Source organism: Triticum dicoccoides, chromosome 7A (genome assembly GCF_002162155.2).
Source record: "Triticum dicoccoides isolate Atlit2015 ecotype Zavitan chromosome 7A, WEW_v2.0, whole genome shotgun sequence".
In the NCBI taxonomy this organism is placed as follows: domain Eukaryota; kingdom Viridiplantae; phylum Streptophyta; class Magnoliopsida; order Poales; family Poaceae; genus Triticum; species Triticum dicoccoides.
In genome coordinates, this window is record NC_041392.1 from 133213760 (window position 1) to 133229767 (window position 16008).

Here is a 16008-nt window from a genome sequence, read left to right on the forward strand (position 1 = left end):
CTCCGTCGTCCCCGTCTCCACCTCGCGCCCCACTGCCGTTGCCCTACGAATCACCATTAGCCCGCGTCCCCCTCTCTCCCTCGCTTGCGCGCTCGCTCCGCCTGTCGCCGCGGGCCGACCACATCGTCTGCCGCGCCCTGTCTCTCCCGCTCACCACACCGCGCCACCCACCGCACACGCGCACCTGTGCGTCGCCCGCGCCCCGGATTTCCCTGTCTTCTCCTCGCTCGCACGCCGCTCTGCCCCCCGCGACGCCCCTTTCCCCTGCCGCTCTGCCGCTGTGGCTCACCGCCGCCCCGCGCTCACCATGGCCCACGCGCCCGCTGGCCGCGTCAAGCGCCCCCAGCGCCTCGCGCCCCTCCTGGCCTCCCCCTGTGAGCTCCCCTCTCTCTCGCCTCTCCCTCATCGCGCATTGCTAGCGCGCGCGCACCGCACCATTCTGGCCACTCCGGCCCCCTCCCGCACATGCCCCGCTCGCCTCCCCACTGGACCCAATGCCCGTCTGGCTCGGCCACGGCCACTCCCCCTCCACGCGCGACCGTGCCCGCCGCCGGCAGGCCATCCTGGCCATTGGCCTCGCCCCGCCGCGCTCTCTGCGGGCGAGCGCCCGCTTCTGGCGCTCGTTGCGCCTGACCCGCTTTGGCCTATTGGCCACTGACCACTGGGCCAGTGCCCCCCCGGCCCTATGACAAGTGGACCTTGCCTAGAACGAAAATGAAAAAAATTAAAATAAAGTAAAAATAGAATAAAAAATAGAATAATAACATTAATTAATTAATTAAAGAATTAATTAACTTAATTAATTTTGTTTAATTAGACTAAACAACTAATTAAGCCTAACTAATTAACCTAAACAGAGAATGACAGGTGGGTCCCACTGGACCCACGTGTCAGGTTGACCAGGTCAACTGCTAACGTCATGCTGACGTCAGCAAACACTATTCTGGATAATGTTGATTTAAATAATTAAATAAATCCTAAAAATGATTTAAACCTTTTAAAATTAATATAAAATAAACCGTAGCTCGGATGGAAAAACTTTGTACATGAAAGTTGCTCAGAATGACGAGACGAACCCGAATACACAGCCCGTTCGTCTGCCATGCAACCCTAGCATAGCGAACACGCAACTTTCCCCTCCGGTTCATTTGTCCGAAAACGCGAAACACCGGGGATATTTTCCCGGATGTTTCCCTCCTTCACCAGTACCACCTCGTACCGCGTTAGGGCACCCCTAGCACCGATACTTGTCATGTCATGCATCACTATGCATCTGTTTGCTTAATATTTATTGTTTCTTCCCCCTCTTCTCTCGCTAGACACCGAGACCGACGCCACTGCTACCCAGTACGACTACGGTGTTGACGAGCCCTCTCTCTTGCCAGAGCAACCAGGTAAGCCCCCCCTTTGATCACCAGATATCGCCTACTCTTCTCTCTACTTCTATCATTAGAGTAGAGTAGCATGTTACTGCTTTCCGTTAATCCTATACCGATGCATAGCCTGTCCTTGCTACTACTGTTGTTACCTTTACCTACAATCCTAATGCTTAGTATAGGATGCTAGTTTATCATCAATGGCCCTACATTCTTGTCCGTCTGCCATGCTATACTATCGGGCCGTGATCACTCGGGAGGTGATCACGGGTATATACTATATACTTTATGCATGATACATGTGGTGACTAAAGTCGGGTCGGCTCGTAGAGTACCCGCGAGTGATTCACGGATTGGGTCCGAGAGGACGTTTGTCCGGACGGCCCTCTGAGTGGATCTTTGTGGCGGAGCGACAGGGCAGGCGGAGACCACCTAGGAGAGAGGTGGGCCTGGCCCTGGTCGGCGTTTGCGGTTACTTCAAAATAACACGCTAAATGAGATCTGGGTATTTGATCTGAGTCTGGCCACTGGCCTATACGCACTAACCAACTACACGGGAACAGTTATGGGCACTCGACGTCGTGGTATCAGCCGAAGCCTTCGTGATGTCAGCGGCTGAGTGGCGCGCGCCGGGTTGGACTGGAACGCCTGCTCTTGTATAAGGGAGGCTAGGCCTGCTCGCCGGCCGCGTTCGCAATGTACAGGTGTGCAATGGGCGATGGGCCCAGACCCCTGCGCCATAGGATTTAGACCGGCGTGCTGACCTCTCTGTTGTGCTTAGGTAGGCTGCGACGTGTTGATCTTCCGAGGCCGGGCATGACCCAGGAAAGTGTGTCTGGACAAAGGGGATCGAGCGTGTTGGGAAATGTGGTGCACCCCTGCAGGGAAGTTAATCTATTCGAATAGCCGTGATCTTCGGTAACAGGACGACTTGGAGTTGTACCTTGACCTTATGACAACTAGAACCGGATACTTAATAAAACACACCCTTCCAAGTTCCAGATACAACCGGTGATCGCTCTCTCACAGGGCGACGAGGGGAGGATCATCGGTTAGGATTATGCTATGCGATGTTACTTGGTGAACTTACCATCTACCCTCTTCTTCTGCTGCAAGATGGAGATTACCAGAAGCGTAGTCTTCGATAGGACTAGCTACCCCCCTCTTATTTCGGCATTCTACAGTTCAGTCCATATATGTTACCCACTTTTCCATTTGATACCAATGCATACATATGTAGTGTAGCTCCTTGCTTGCGAGTACTTTGGATGAGTACTCACGGTTGCTTTGCTCCCCCTTTTCCCCTTTTCTATACCTGATTGCTGCGACCAGACGATGGAGTTCAGGAGCCAGACGCCGCTGTCGATGACTACTACTACTATTACTACTACTACTACTACTACTACTACTACTACTACTACTACTACTACTACTACTACTACTACTACTACTACTACTACTACTACTACTACTACTCGGGAGGTGCCTACTACTACGTGCAGCCCGCTGACGACGACCAGGAGTAGTTTAGGAGGATCCCAGGCAGGAGGCCTGCGCCTCTTTCGATATGTATCCCTGCTTGTGCTAGCCTTCTTAAGGCAAACTTGTTTAACTTATGTCTGTACTCAGATATTGTTGCTCCACTGACTCGTCTATGATCGAACTCTTGTATTTGAGCCCTCGAGGCCCCTGGCTTGTAATATGATGCTTGTATGACTTATTTTATTTGTAGAGTTGTGTTGTGATATCTTCCCGTGAGTCCCTGATCTTGATCGTACATGTTTGCGTGTATGATTGAATCAGGGGCGTCACAAGTTGGTATCAGAGCCGACTACCTGTAGGAATCCCCCTTCCACACTCCTTGGCCGAAGTCGAGTCTAGACATTACAAAACTTTTTACTAACATGGATGTGTGCCTTACGGGCCCACGTCGCCATCTGGGTGGTATTAGGATCTTTTACTCCTCGATCCTTACTCTGGGACTCTGAACTCTCTTCTACTCGGGTTAAACAATTTTACTAACTCTAACATTAGGATCCCGTGACCACGTTCACCCCAAATTTGGATAAGCCCTAGCTATTCTTCAGAGTAGTATATTGAACATTATCCACACTGTCATTTGACTCCTTTAAAACATCTTTATTTTCAGATGGAACCCACGAGACAGGTCGTGCGCCACACGACGGCCATTAGTGCCTCATGATCACATGCTGTGTTGGTTGAGATGATGACCTATCTGGGTTATCGCTGGCACCCTGAGTACACTATCTATGAGGAGTACCAGGACTTTAACCAGGAGCAGTACCGTGCCATTGTCCACCTCTATTCTCGGGAGTATGACTCCACTACCGTGTTGCACACTGCTCATGGTGTTGGAGTGACTATTGACATGGCGGTCCACGATGCTGCTTATGCTGCTCTGACACGTCTTCGTGGAGAGTATCCGGAGTTGGACACCTCCCCTTTCAGGCACATTGCTATCGCATCCGATATTGGTGCAGAGGGATACTACACTGCTGCCTACTCCACTGTCACCCGAGAGCCCTTCTACCATCATAACCTGGTTCTGCATGCTGATGGGCTGGATAGAGCTAACCGAGCTCTTCACCACGAGTTGCACACCACCCGTCAACACCTGTATCGTGCTATGACGCTGTTGCACCCCTCTGTCCGATCTGGTGACCTGTCGCGTTCTGTGATCTACCCTGCCAGGACCGTGATGCCCCAGGGTGTCGGCTGGCCAGATGTGGGAGGCTACACTCCCTCACTTGGTCCTCTTCTGCCACCTACGCGTCGGGTTCCGCACCAGAGTATCCGCGGACCCGAGGCTACTCACGTGGAGGACTTCCCTTCGCGTCACTACCAGCTGTCAGGCTACACCTACCTCCATAGTTCCTCCTGGGACTGATGTAGGCTTGCTTGTTAGTGTTAGATGCATTCACCGCGAGCCTGCATGCCACCTATGATGTTTTTAGTCTATGTACTGAACTCAGTGTATCAAACTCCATGCATGATCACTTTTGTAAGATATGCCAACTACTATGTAGTATCTATCATGTTCCTTTCATTATGCATGTTTCATCATGAATGATTCTTGTCCTTGCAAATTATCAATGCTGAACTACCCCTGTTATATATTAGCAGGATGGTTAGACCAGGTGGTCGTGGTCATGGTGGCCATCCCCCACCCCCGCCTGAGTACATGGCTGGGATGATGCAACAGTTTGAGTTGAATCGCCAATTCATGAAGAATATTATGGCTCAGTTTCCTCGCCCCAATATGAACCAGCAGCCAACCCAAGTGACTCTGCAGGATTTCATGCGCCTCAACCCAACTTTGTACCGCAGTTCAACTCAGCCTCTGGATGCTGATGACTAGCTCTGTGACATCACCTATGAGATGGAGTCTGCTGATGTAGCCCCTGCCAGCTATGTCACCTTTGCTTCCTTCTTCTTGAAGGGACCCGCTGCTCAATGGTGGGACAGTCACAGGCGTACTGTGCCAGTTGGAAGAATCATCACCTGGCCAGACTTCCAAGCTGCTTTTCGTGCCCGCTTCATTCCTCAGGGAGTCTGTAAAACCCTCGATGCGACTATATCTCCCACGTGTCGAGGCACGACTTAGAGGCATAATCGCATTGAAGGCACATGTCGCAAGTTAGGCAATCTTCACAACATCCCATGTAATATATAGATAATAAAAGGGGAGATAACATAGTTGGCTTACACTCGCCACGTCAATCAAGTACATAAATAACATTACATCATTCAAACACTCATGGCCTGACTACGACGCCAAAATAAAAGATAACCCAACATGCGACACGGTCCCGATCACCCCCAACTGGGCACCACTACTGATCATCAGGAAAGGAAACATAGTATCGTTGAGAGTCCTCGTCAAACTCCCACTTGAGCTCAAGCGCGTCACCTGGAGCGGAATCGTCAGGCCCTGCATCTGGTGTAATAGTAATCTGTGAGCCACAGGGACTCAGCAATCTCGCACCCTCGCGATCAAGACTATTTAAGCTTAATAGGTATGGCAAGGTAAATATATGTGGAGCTGCAGCAAGAGACTAGCATATGTGGTGGCTATCCTGTTCGCAAAAGAGAGCGAGAAGAGGAGGCAAAGCGCGAGCGAGAAACTAGAGGGCAACCTGCGCAAGCATTACTCCAACACCGTGTCCACTTCCCGGACTCCGCCGAGAAGAGGCCATCATGGTAACACACTCAGTTGATTCATTTTAATTAAGTTAAGGTTCAAGTTATCTACAACCGGACATTAACAAATTCCCATCTGCCCATAACCACGGGCACGGCTTTTGAAAGTTCAAATCCCTGCAGGGGAGTCCCAACCTAGCCCATGACAAGCTCTCACGGTCAACGAAGGAATAGACCTCCTCCCGAGACGTTCCGATCAGACTCGGTACCTCGGTTCTTCAAGACACTTCGACAGGTTAAAACAAGACCAGCAACACCGCCCGAATGTGCCAACAAATCCTGATAGGAGCTGCACATATCTCATTCTCAGGGCACACTCAGATGAGACTAGCTACGAGTAAAACCAACCCTCAAGTTACCCCGAGGTGGCCCCGCAGGCAGCTCAGTCGGACCAACACTCAGAGGAGCACTGGCCCGGGGGGGGGGGTTTAAATAAGATGACCCTCGGGCTCCGGAAACCCAAGGGAAAAAGAGGCTAGGTGGCAAATGGTAAAACCAAGGTTGGGCATTGCTGGAAAAGCTTTAATCAAGGCGAACTATCAAGGGGTTCCCATTATAACCCAACCGCGTAAGGAACGCAAAATCCAGGAACATAACACCGATATGACGGAAACTAGGGCGGCAAGAGTGGAACAAAACACTAGGCGAGAGGCCGAGCCTTCCACCCTTTACCAAGTATATAGATGCATTAAGATAACATGGCAATATAATGGTATCCCAACAAGTAAAATAATGTTCCAACAAGGAACGGTCTCCAATCTTCACCTGCAACTAGCAACGCTATAAGAGGGGCTGAGCAAAGCGGTAACATAGCCAATCAACGGTTTGCTAGGACATGGTGGGTTAGAGGTTTGACATGGCAATTTTGGAGGCTTGAAAGCAAGTGGTAGGCATCGTAGCATTGGCATAGCAAAAGAGCGAGCAATCTAGCATAACAAAGATAGTAGTGATTTCGAGGGTATGATCATCTTGCCTGCAAAGTTGTCAGAGTTGACTGGATCCTCGAAAGCAAACTCAACGGGCTCCTCATTAGCGAACTCGTCTCTCGTCTCTACCCAAACAAGACAAGCAAACAAACGGAACACAATCAACCACGTGCAAAGCTCAAACAATAAGATGCAAAGATGGTATGCTATGCGGGATGCGATGCGGGATGCATATGCAAGATTTGACAAGGGATGCAAGAAACTGGCGTCAACTTGGGAATCCAAGTGTGCCGCCGGAAAGATGAGATGAAATCGCTTGAAAACGATATAAAGAACGCCGGAATTGGAGTTACGGTTTGGAAATGGCAAGCGATTCAAATATGGCCACGTTCTGCGATTTACAGCAAGTAGTCATCTAAATGCAACAAGATGAACATGCTACAGCACCCAAACAAGACAACAAAATACATGGCAGGTATGCATTCAATATGCTTAACAAAAGTCTAGCACTGAGCTACGGCCAATTCATCCATTAACAGGTTCAAACAAGCATGGCAAAAATGCATATGACAAACAGATCTCAGACTTAGTGAAATCAACACTTGTCTGGAATTTCAGATTAGATAGCACTCTTCGGAGCAACAAAACTATATTCTACAGGACCTGAACATGGCAAAGTAAAGCTTGGCATGTAGCTACTCAAAGAGCTTAACAAAAGTCCCTTAGTGACCTTGAGCCAAGAGGGATCAGAAAATACAATTGCAAGCATGTGAACATGGCAAAAACATAATCAGTTCTCAGACTTAGTGAAAACTGGAGCATGCTGAAACAGATATCAAGTAGGCATGTTTACGAGATCGATGCACTTACTACGGAGCAAGTCATGACAAGTTAAGCATACACCCATCAAGAACACACAAAATGAAAGCTATACATGGCAAGAACAATAGCATAGCATGCACGGATCAACTACAACATCCTCGGCAAAATCGCTAACAAGTAGACAATCTGCCTAGATTCACGAAGTAGCAAAAGTAGAGCTCGATTGACTCAAGCTAGGGTGCTCCATAATTTCAAACAAAGACATGGATGGATAGAGCACTACAAGATTAACAAAACATCCTTACTGATCATCCTCAAAAGAGGCACGGACCACTAGGAAACAACATGAACATATGGCCATATGAGATAAACAGCTCAAGGACTTGGTGGAAATGCTAAGTCCCTGAAATCAGCATTACCAAGTGCCTCACTTTGCAAGCTTGTGCTAGTCACCACACACATCACAAAAATACATGGGTTGCACCTATGGAAAGATGGAAAAACCCTTAACAAAACATATGTAGAGCTCATGGGCATATAATGCACACAATAATTATGGCAAAAATGACAAATATCTAAATGGAGTAGCAGATCTGACAATTAACTCAAGGAGCACTCTTCTAACAGAATTTCGGGCATTAAGATGAACTCAAATGAAAATGATGCAATGGAATGAAATGATGTGCTCTTTGAGGCGAACATTTTGATATGCTATATGCGCGAAACGGAGCTACGGATGCAAAGTTACGGCATGATGAACAGGGCAACATGAACTAGGGTTTCGGGCAAAAAGTCAACCCGAGAGGAGTTTTTCAGATCTGAGATCCGGCGTCACGCGGATCGAGGTTGGCCGGCAACTGCGACAGGGATCGCCGGAGTTGAACAAGGAGGCGACGGGGAGGCGCTCCTGGGCCGGATCGCGCCGGATCCGGCCGGCGGGGAGCCGGAGAGGCGGCGGGGCGGCGCCCATGGCGCGGGGCGGCGCGCAGGACGCCGGGCGACGACGGCGCCGGCTGGTCGGCGGCGAAAGAAACGCGGCGGCACGGCGGAGACGGGCTGAGGCGGGCGGAGCGGAGCGGATCGACGGCGAAGGGTGGCGGCGCCCGATGGGCTGGGAGGGCCCGGTGCGGGCCTGCCCTGGCCGGTGGCGATGTGGGCACACGGCCGCCACGTGGCAAGGTGTGGGTGGCCAGCGGCGGCGGCGGACAACATCCGGTCGGAGTTGGACGTGTCCGGCGCGGCCGGATCTGGGATTTTTTTAGGGTTTAGGAGAGGGGATCCGCGAATTTGGAGGAGGGGTCTCTATATAGAGGTGGAGGGAGCTAGGAGAGTCCAAATGAGGTGCGGTTTTCGGCCACGCGATCGTGATCGAACGCTCTAGATGATGGAGAGGGTTTTGTGGGTTTTGGGCCAAATTGGAGGGGTGTTGGGCTGCAACACACACGAGGCCTTTTCGGTCCCTCGGTTAACCGTTGGAGTATCAAACGAAGTCCAAATGATACGAAACTTGACAGGCGGTCTACCGGTAGCAAACCAAGGCCGCTTGGCAAGTCTCGGTCCAATCCGGAAATGTTTAATCCCCACACACTAAAGAAAGCTAGAAATGACCACCGGAGGAGAACGAAGTGCCGGAATGCAAAACGGACAACAGGGAAAATGCTCGAATGCATGAGATGAACACGTATGCAAATGCAATGCACATGATGACATGATATGAGATGCATGACAATGACAACAACACACGGAGACAAAAAACCCGAACCCGAGAAAATAAAATAACTTAAGGCCGGAAACGGCAAGAGTTGGAATACATATTGGGTAAGTCATATCCGGGGTGTTACAACACTCCTCCACTACGAAAGGATCTCGTCCCGAGATCTAGGACTGAAAGAATGCCGGGTACTCAGAACGGAGGTAATCCTCGCGTTCCCAGGTAGCTTCATGGTCGTAATGGTGTGACCACTTGACTTTGAGGAATTTGATTGACTTGTTGCGGGTCTTGCGTTCAGTCTCTTCAAGAATAGCAACTGGGTGCTCATGATAAGAGAGATCTTCTTGGAGCTCAATGTCCTCAAAGTTGACGGTGCGGTCAGGAGTCTTGAAGCACTTTCGAAGCTGAGAGACATGGAACACGTCATGAACATTTGCAAAGTTTGAAGGAAGCTCGAGTTGATAGGCGAGATCGCCTCTCTTGCCGACAATCTTGAAAGGTCCCACGTATCTGGGGGCAAGCTTCCCTTTGATACCGAAGCGACGAGTACCTTTCATAGGAGAGACGCGGAGGTAAACATGATCTCCGATCTCGAAAGCCAAATTACGGTGCTTACTATCATAGTAGCTCTTCTGGCGGGATTGGGCTGCTTTGAGGTTATCTTGAATGACTTTTCATATCTCCTATGCCTCTGTGATTAAGTCATTTCCCAAAAGCTGACGTTCACCGGTTTCAGACCAGTTGAGAGGGGTATGACACTTCCTGCCATACATAATTTCAAATGGGGCCTTGCCCGAACTTGCTTGAAAACTATTGTTGTAGGAGAATTCAGCATATGGAAGACAATCCTCCCACTTCATGCCGAAGGAGATCACACAAGCACTGAGCATATCTTCAAGAATCTGGTTGACACGCTCGACTTGACCGCTAGTTTGAGGATGGAAAGCTGTGCTGAAGCGGATGTTGGTGCCCATGGCCTTCTGAAAAGAATCCCAAAACTTGGAGGTAAAGATGCTGCCACGGTCTGAAGAGATCACTTGTGGAATACCGTGCAGAGAGACAATTCGAGAGGTATAGAGTTCCACCAATTGAGCTGCATTGATTAACTCTTTGATAGGCAGAAAGTGAGCCACTTTGGTGAGTTTGTCGATGACAACGAATATAGCATCATTGCCACGCTTGGACTTTGGAAACCCAGTCACGAAGTCCATTTCAATATGGTCAAACTTCCATTCTGGAATGGCAAGAGGTTGGAGGAGACCAGCTGGCCTTTGGTGTTCTGCCTTCACTCTTCTGCAGACATCACATTCATTCACGAACTGAGCGATCTCGCGCTTCATTCGAGTCCACCAATAAGCCTGCTTGAGGTCCTGATACATCTTCGTGCTCCCAGGGTGGATGGAGAGGAGAGAATTGTGAGCCTCGTTCATGATCACTTTACGGAGGTCACCTTTGGGCACAACAATACGATCCTCGAAGAAGAGAGTGTCCTTGTCATCAAGGCGGTAGCACTTGTACTTGGGTTGGCTCTTGGCAATCCCAATCTTCACCTTTTTCATCATAGCATCAAGAAGCTGGGCTTGGCGAATCTGGTCTTCCAAGGTAGGAGAGACTTGAAGGTTGGCGAGGAAACCTTGAGGAACAACTTGCAGATTGAGTTTGCGGAAAGCTTCACAAAGCTCGGGTTGATAAGGCTTGAGAATCAGACTGTTGCAATAAGCCTTCCTGCTCAATGTGTCAGCAATCACATTGGCCTTGCCTGGAGTATACTCTATACTTGGATTATACTCTTGAATCATTTCGACCCATCGAGTTTGCCTGAGGTTGAGATTAGGATGAGTGAAGATGTACTTGAGACTCTTGTGGTCAGTGAAGATGTCCACTTTTCTTCCCAATAAGAGATGTCTCCAAGTCAAAAGAGCATGCACAACTGCCGCCAACTCGAGATCATGAGTGGGGTAGTTCTTCTCATTGGGCTTCAACTGGCGAGAGGTATAGGCAACAACTTTCTTCTCTTGCATCAATACTGTGCCAAGACCTTGGAGAGAGGCATCACAAAAGACCTCGTACGGTTTGGATTCATCAGGCGGAGTCAGAACTGGAGCAGTGATCAATTTCTCTTTCAAAGTGTTGAAAGCAATGTCACACTCCAGAGACCAAATGTACTTGACGTGCTTCTGGAGAAGATTAGAGAGAGGCTTCGCGATCTTAGAAAAGTTTTCAACGAATCTTCGGCTGTAGCTTGCGAGACCGAGGAAGCTATGGAGTTGCTTCACGTTCTGAGGAGGTTCCCAATTCACAATTGCAGACACCTTCTCAGGATTCACGGCAATGCCCTTGGCAGAGATGATATGACCAAGATAAAGAACCTCATCGAGCCAAAATTCGCACTTGGAGAACTTGGCATAGAACTTGTGTTCTCTCAACTTATCGAGTACCAAACGCAAGTGCTTGGCATGATCTTCCTTATTCTTCGAGAAAACCAGAATGTCGTCGAGATAGACAAAAACGAATCATTGGTGTAGGCGTTGAAGATGAAGTTCATCATGCGAGAGAACATCGGAGGAGCGTTGACGAGGCCAAAAGACATGACAGTGTATTCATATGAACCATAGCTTGTCCTGAAAGCCGTCTTGGGAATATCTTGTTCACGGATTCGAATCTGATGATAACCCATACGGAGATCAAGCTTGGAGAATACTTGGGCACCTTTGAGTTGTTCGAACAGCTCGTTGATGTTGGGAAGTGGGTATTTGTTCTTGATAGTCTTCTTGTTCAATGGACGGTAATCAACACAAAGTCGGTCCGTTCCATCCTTCTTCTTCACAAAAAGAACACCACAACCCCACGGAGAAGAACTAGGCCGGATGAGACCCATTCTCTCTTGAATATCGAGTTGCTTCTTCAGCTCCTTCAACTCTTCAGGTCCGAGCTTGTAAGGACGCTTGCACACAGGTTCCGTGCCGCTCTCAAGATCAATGACGAATTCAACTGGCCGGTGCGGAGGCATTCCTGGAAGCTCTTCTGGAAAGACGTCTTGATATTCGCAAATGACTGGAATTTGCAAGATGGCATCCAGTTCACCCTTCTCATTGCGAGAAAACAAACGGATGGTATTATCCCGAGCGGCAAAGACAATTACATCCTCAGACGAATGAGTCAACTGAATCTGTCTGGCTGCACAATCAAGCTGAGCCTTGTGCTTAGAAAGCCAATCCATCCCGAGAATAAGATCAATATCCGAGTTACCAAGAACCATTGGAGAAGCCAGAAACTTGAAATATCCCATCAAGATAGAAATATCCGGAACCATCATACTAGAACTCAAACGCTTAGCCGGAGAGACGACTTGCATAGCTCTAGGTAAAGCCTTAGTACTAAAATTGTTCTCCGATGCAAATGGGAATGACATGAAGGAATGCGATGCACCAGAGTCAAAAAGTACTTTTGCAGGAATATCATTAACAGGAAGGTTACCCATGATGACATCTGACGAGTCCTCTGCCTGAGCTGCGTTCATCAAGTTGACCTTGGCGTGCTTGGGGTTATGCTTGACCACAGCTGTACTTGCCGATCTGACAGGAGGAGGAGGAGGGAGACGCCTCTGATTGAGACACTTGTTGGCATAGTGACCCTTCTATTGGCACTTGTTGCACGTGACCTCTGAAAGCGGACGGTGATACGGAGCACTCGATCTTGGAGCTTGAGACGAAGTCTTGTTCTGAAAGCCAGGGTTGGGTGGGTGGGAAGATCCACTGCCACCTTTGCTCTTCTGCTAATACGGCTGACGGAACGGAGGAGGAGGAAGCCAATACTTCTGCTGCTTGGCCACTTGAGTAGAGGAAGAAGGAGTAGCATCTCTGACTCGCTTCTTGGAACCATCACACCTCAGTTGAGCGGCCTCTTGCTTCAATGCCATGTTGTAGAACTCATCGTACCTCAAGGGCTCAAAGAGAACAAGAGCTAGCTGAATTTCTTCTCTGAGACCACCCATGAACTAGTATATCATGCTCTTCTCATCAGGTACGTCCTGCTTGGCAAAGTGGGCGAGCTTCTGGAACAACTTGTTGTAGTCATAGAAAGACAAAGAGCCTTGCTTCAGGTTGCGGAATTCCTCACGCTTGCTTTCAACCACGCTCTGGGGAATATGGTGAGCTCTGAAATCTTGACGGAATTCATCCCAAGTGATCACACGTCCACCTCTGGAATCCTTGTACTGCTGGAACCATTCTGCAGCTTGATCTTTGAGTTGGAAGGAAGCGAACTTGACGAAGTCCTCAGGCTTGACGTTACTACACTCTAAATGCTTGCACAGATCCACAAGCCAATCGTCAGCATCGGTTGCCTCAACACAATTGCTGAAAGTCTTTGGCCCGTTAGCAAGGAACTGGTTGAGTGTAGCAAAGTGATTCTGATTGTTGCCTTGGTTCCTTTGGTTGCCTTGATTGCGCTCTTGGAGAATTTGCATGATCAACTGTGTGTTTGCATTGGTTGCGGCCATCACAGCTTGCCATGCCTCCGGAGGAGGTGGAGGTCGTGGCGGATCCTGATTCTGATTCTGATTGGTGCTCTTAACGGGAGCCATCCTGAAGAGGTTGACCACCGTTAGCACATAGACAGATAAAATGAAGCTGAATCTAACGGAATGAAAATTGCAACATATAGTCTCCACCTCCGAACAAAATGAACGAATGCATTCCTCTTGAAATGGTCACATATCCATAAATTGAGAAGCCACGTAGAATTTAAGTAGAGAAATAAATCAACAAGGTACAGATCAAGAACGAATACTCAGTAAGAAATCCCAATCTCAAACCAAATATCCGTGGAAGAAGAACTAGAGCTACAAGAATTCCCACCTATGAAACTCCCGAACCTTTCTGGTTATGCAATCAGGTGTTGGGGATACAGGGGAAGCATAATATCTCACCCAAATCTAGCAAATCCTACATCCAGCTGTATCCATCCTTCAACACATAACCGAGAAAAACTTCAGAAACCATCTACCTCAACCTTCGAAAAGCATCCATTATACAAGTTATGGCGATACTCCCGAACTCCCGCCCCAGTACTGGGTGGCGTCGAGGTTATCTCACCAATGAACTGCATAAAAGAGATTTTCGATGTCAGTGTACTAAACTCAGGTATTCCAGAACTGCAACGATAAAATTATGACGACAACACCTCAGAGCTCAACTCCCCGGGACACTTCCACAAAACCCCTGACAGGAGGCACCAAGACAATGTTCTCGTCATGAAACCATCGGAACGATTCCAAGATACCCGCGTGATCCTAAATTTTTTTAGTGAAATTTGAGAAGAGAAGAGTCAAAACTCTACGCCAGGATGCCTTACCAGAGCGATGAGGAGACTGGGAAGTAAAAAGAATTCCTAAACTCTCCGATATATAATTCCTAAATGACTCAAAACATTTTTCTAGACACAACTCGATCGCTAAAAACGAACAAGCAATGGGGCTCCTAAGGTCGGGGAAGGCTCTGATTACCAACTTGTAACACCCTCGATGCGACTATATCGCCCACGTGTCGAGGCACGACTTAGAGGCATAATCGCATTGAAGGCATATGTCGCAAGTTAGGCAATCTTCACAACATCCCATGTAATATATAGATAATAAAAGGGGATATAACATAGTTGGCTTACACTCGCCACGTCAATCAAGTACATAAATAACATTACATCATTCAAACACTCATGGCCCGACTACGGCGCCAAAATAAAAGATAACCCAACATGCGACACGGTCCCGATCACCCCCAACTGGGCACCACTACTGATCATCAGGAAAGGAAACATAGTATCATTGAGAGTCCTCGTCGAACTCCCACTTGAGATCAAGCGCGTCACCTGGAGCGGAATCGTCGGGCCTGCATCTGGTGTAATAGTAATCTGTGAGCCACAGTGACTCAGCAATCTCGCACCCTCGCGATCAAGACTATTTAAGCTTAATAGGTATGGCAAGGTAAATATATGTGGAGCTGCAGCAAGCGACTAGCATATGTGGTGGCTATCCTGTTCGCAAAAGAGAGCGAGAAGAGGAGGCAAAGTGTGAGCGAGAAACTAGGGCAACCTGCGCAAGCATTACTCCAACACCGTGTCCACTTCCCGGACTCCACCGAGAAGAGGCCATCATGGTAACACACTCAGTTAATTCATTTTAATTAAGTTAAGGTTCAAGTTATCTACAACCGGACATTAACAAATTCCCATCTGCCCATAACCGCGGGCACGGCTTTTGAAAGTTCAAATCCCTGCAGGGGAGTCCCAACTTAGCCCATGACAAGCTCTCACGGTCAACGAAGGAATAGACCTCCTCCCGAGACGTTCTGATCAGACTCGGTACCTCGGTTCTTCAAGACACTTCGACAGGTTAAAACAAGACCAGCAACACCACCCGAATGTGCCAACAAATCCCGATAGGAGCTGCACATATCTCGTTCTCAGGGCACACTCAGATGAGACTAGCTACGAGTAAAACCAACCCTCAAGTTGCCCCGAGGTGGCCCCGCAGGCAGCTCAGTCGGACCAACACTCAGAGGAGCACTGGCCCGGGGGGGGGGGGTTTAAATAAGATGACCCTCGGGCTCCGGAAACCCAAGGGAAAAAGAGGCTAGGTGGCAAATGGTAAAACCAAGGTTTGGCATTGCTGGAAAAGCTTTAATCAAGGCGAACTATCAAGGGGTTCCCATTATAACCCAACCGCGTAAGGAACGCAAAATCCGGGAACATAACACCGATATGACGGAAACTAGGGCGCCAAGAGTGGAACAAAACACTAGGCGAGAGGCCGAGCCTTCCACCCTTTACCAAGTATATAGATGCATTAAGATAACATGGCAATATAATGGTATCCCAACAAGTAAAATAATGTTCCAACAAGGAACGGTCTCCAATCTTCACCTGTAACTAGCAACGCTATAAGACGGGCTGA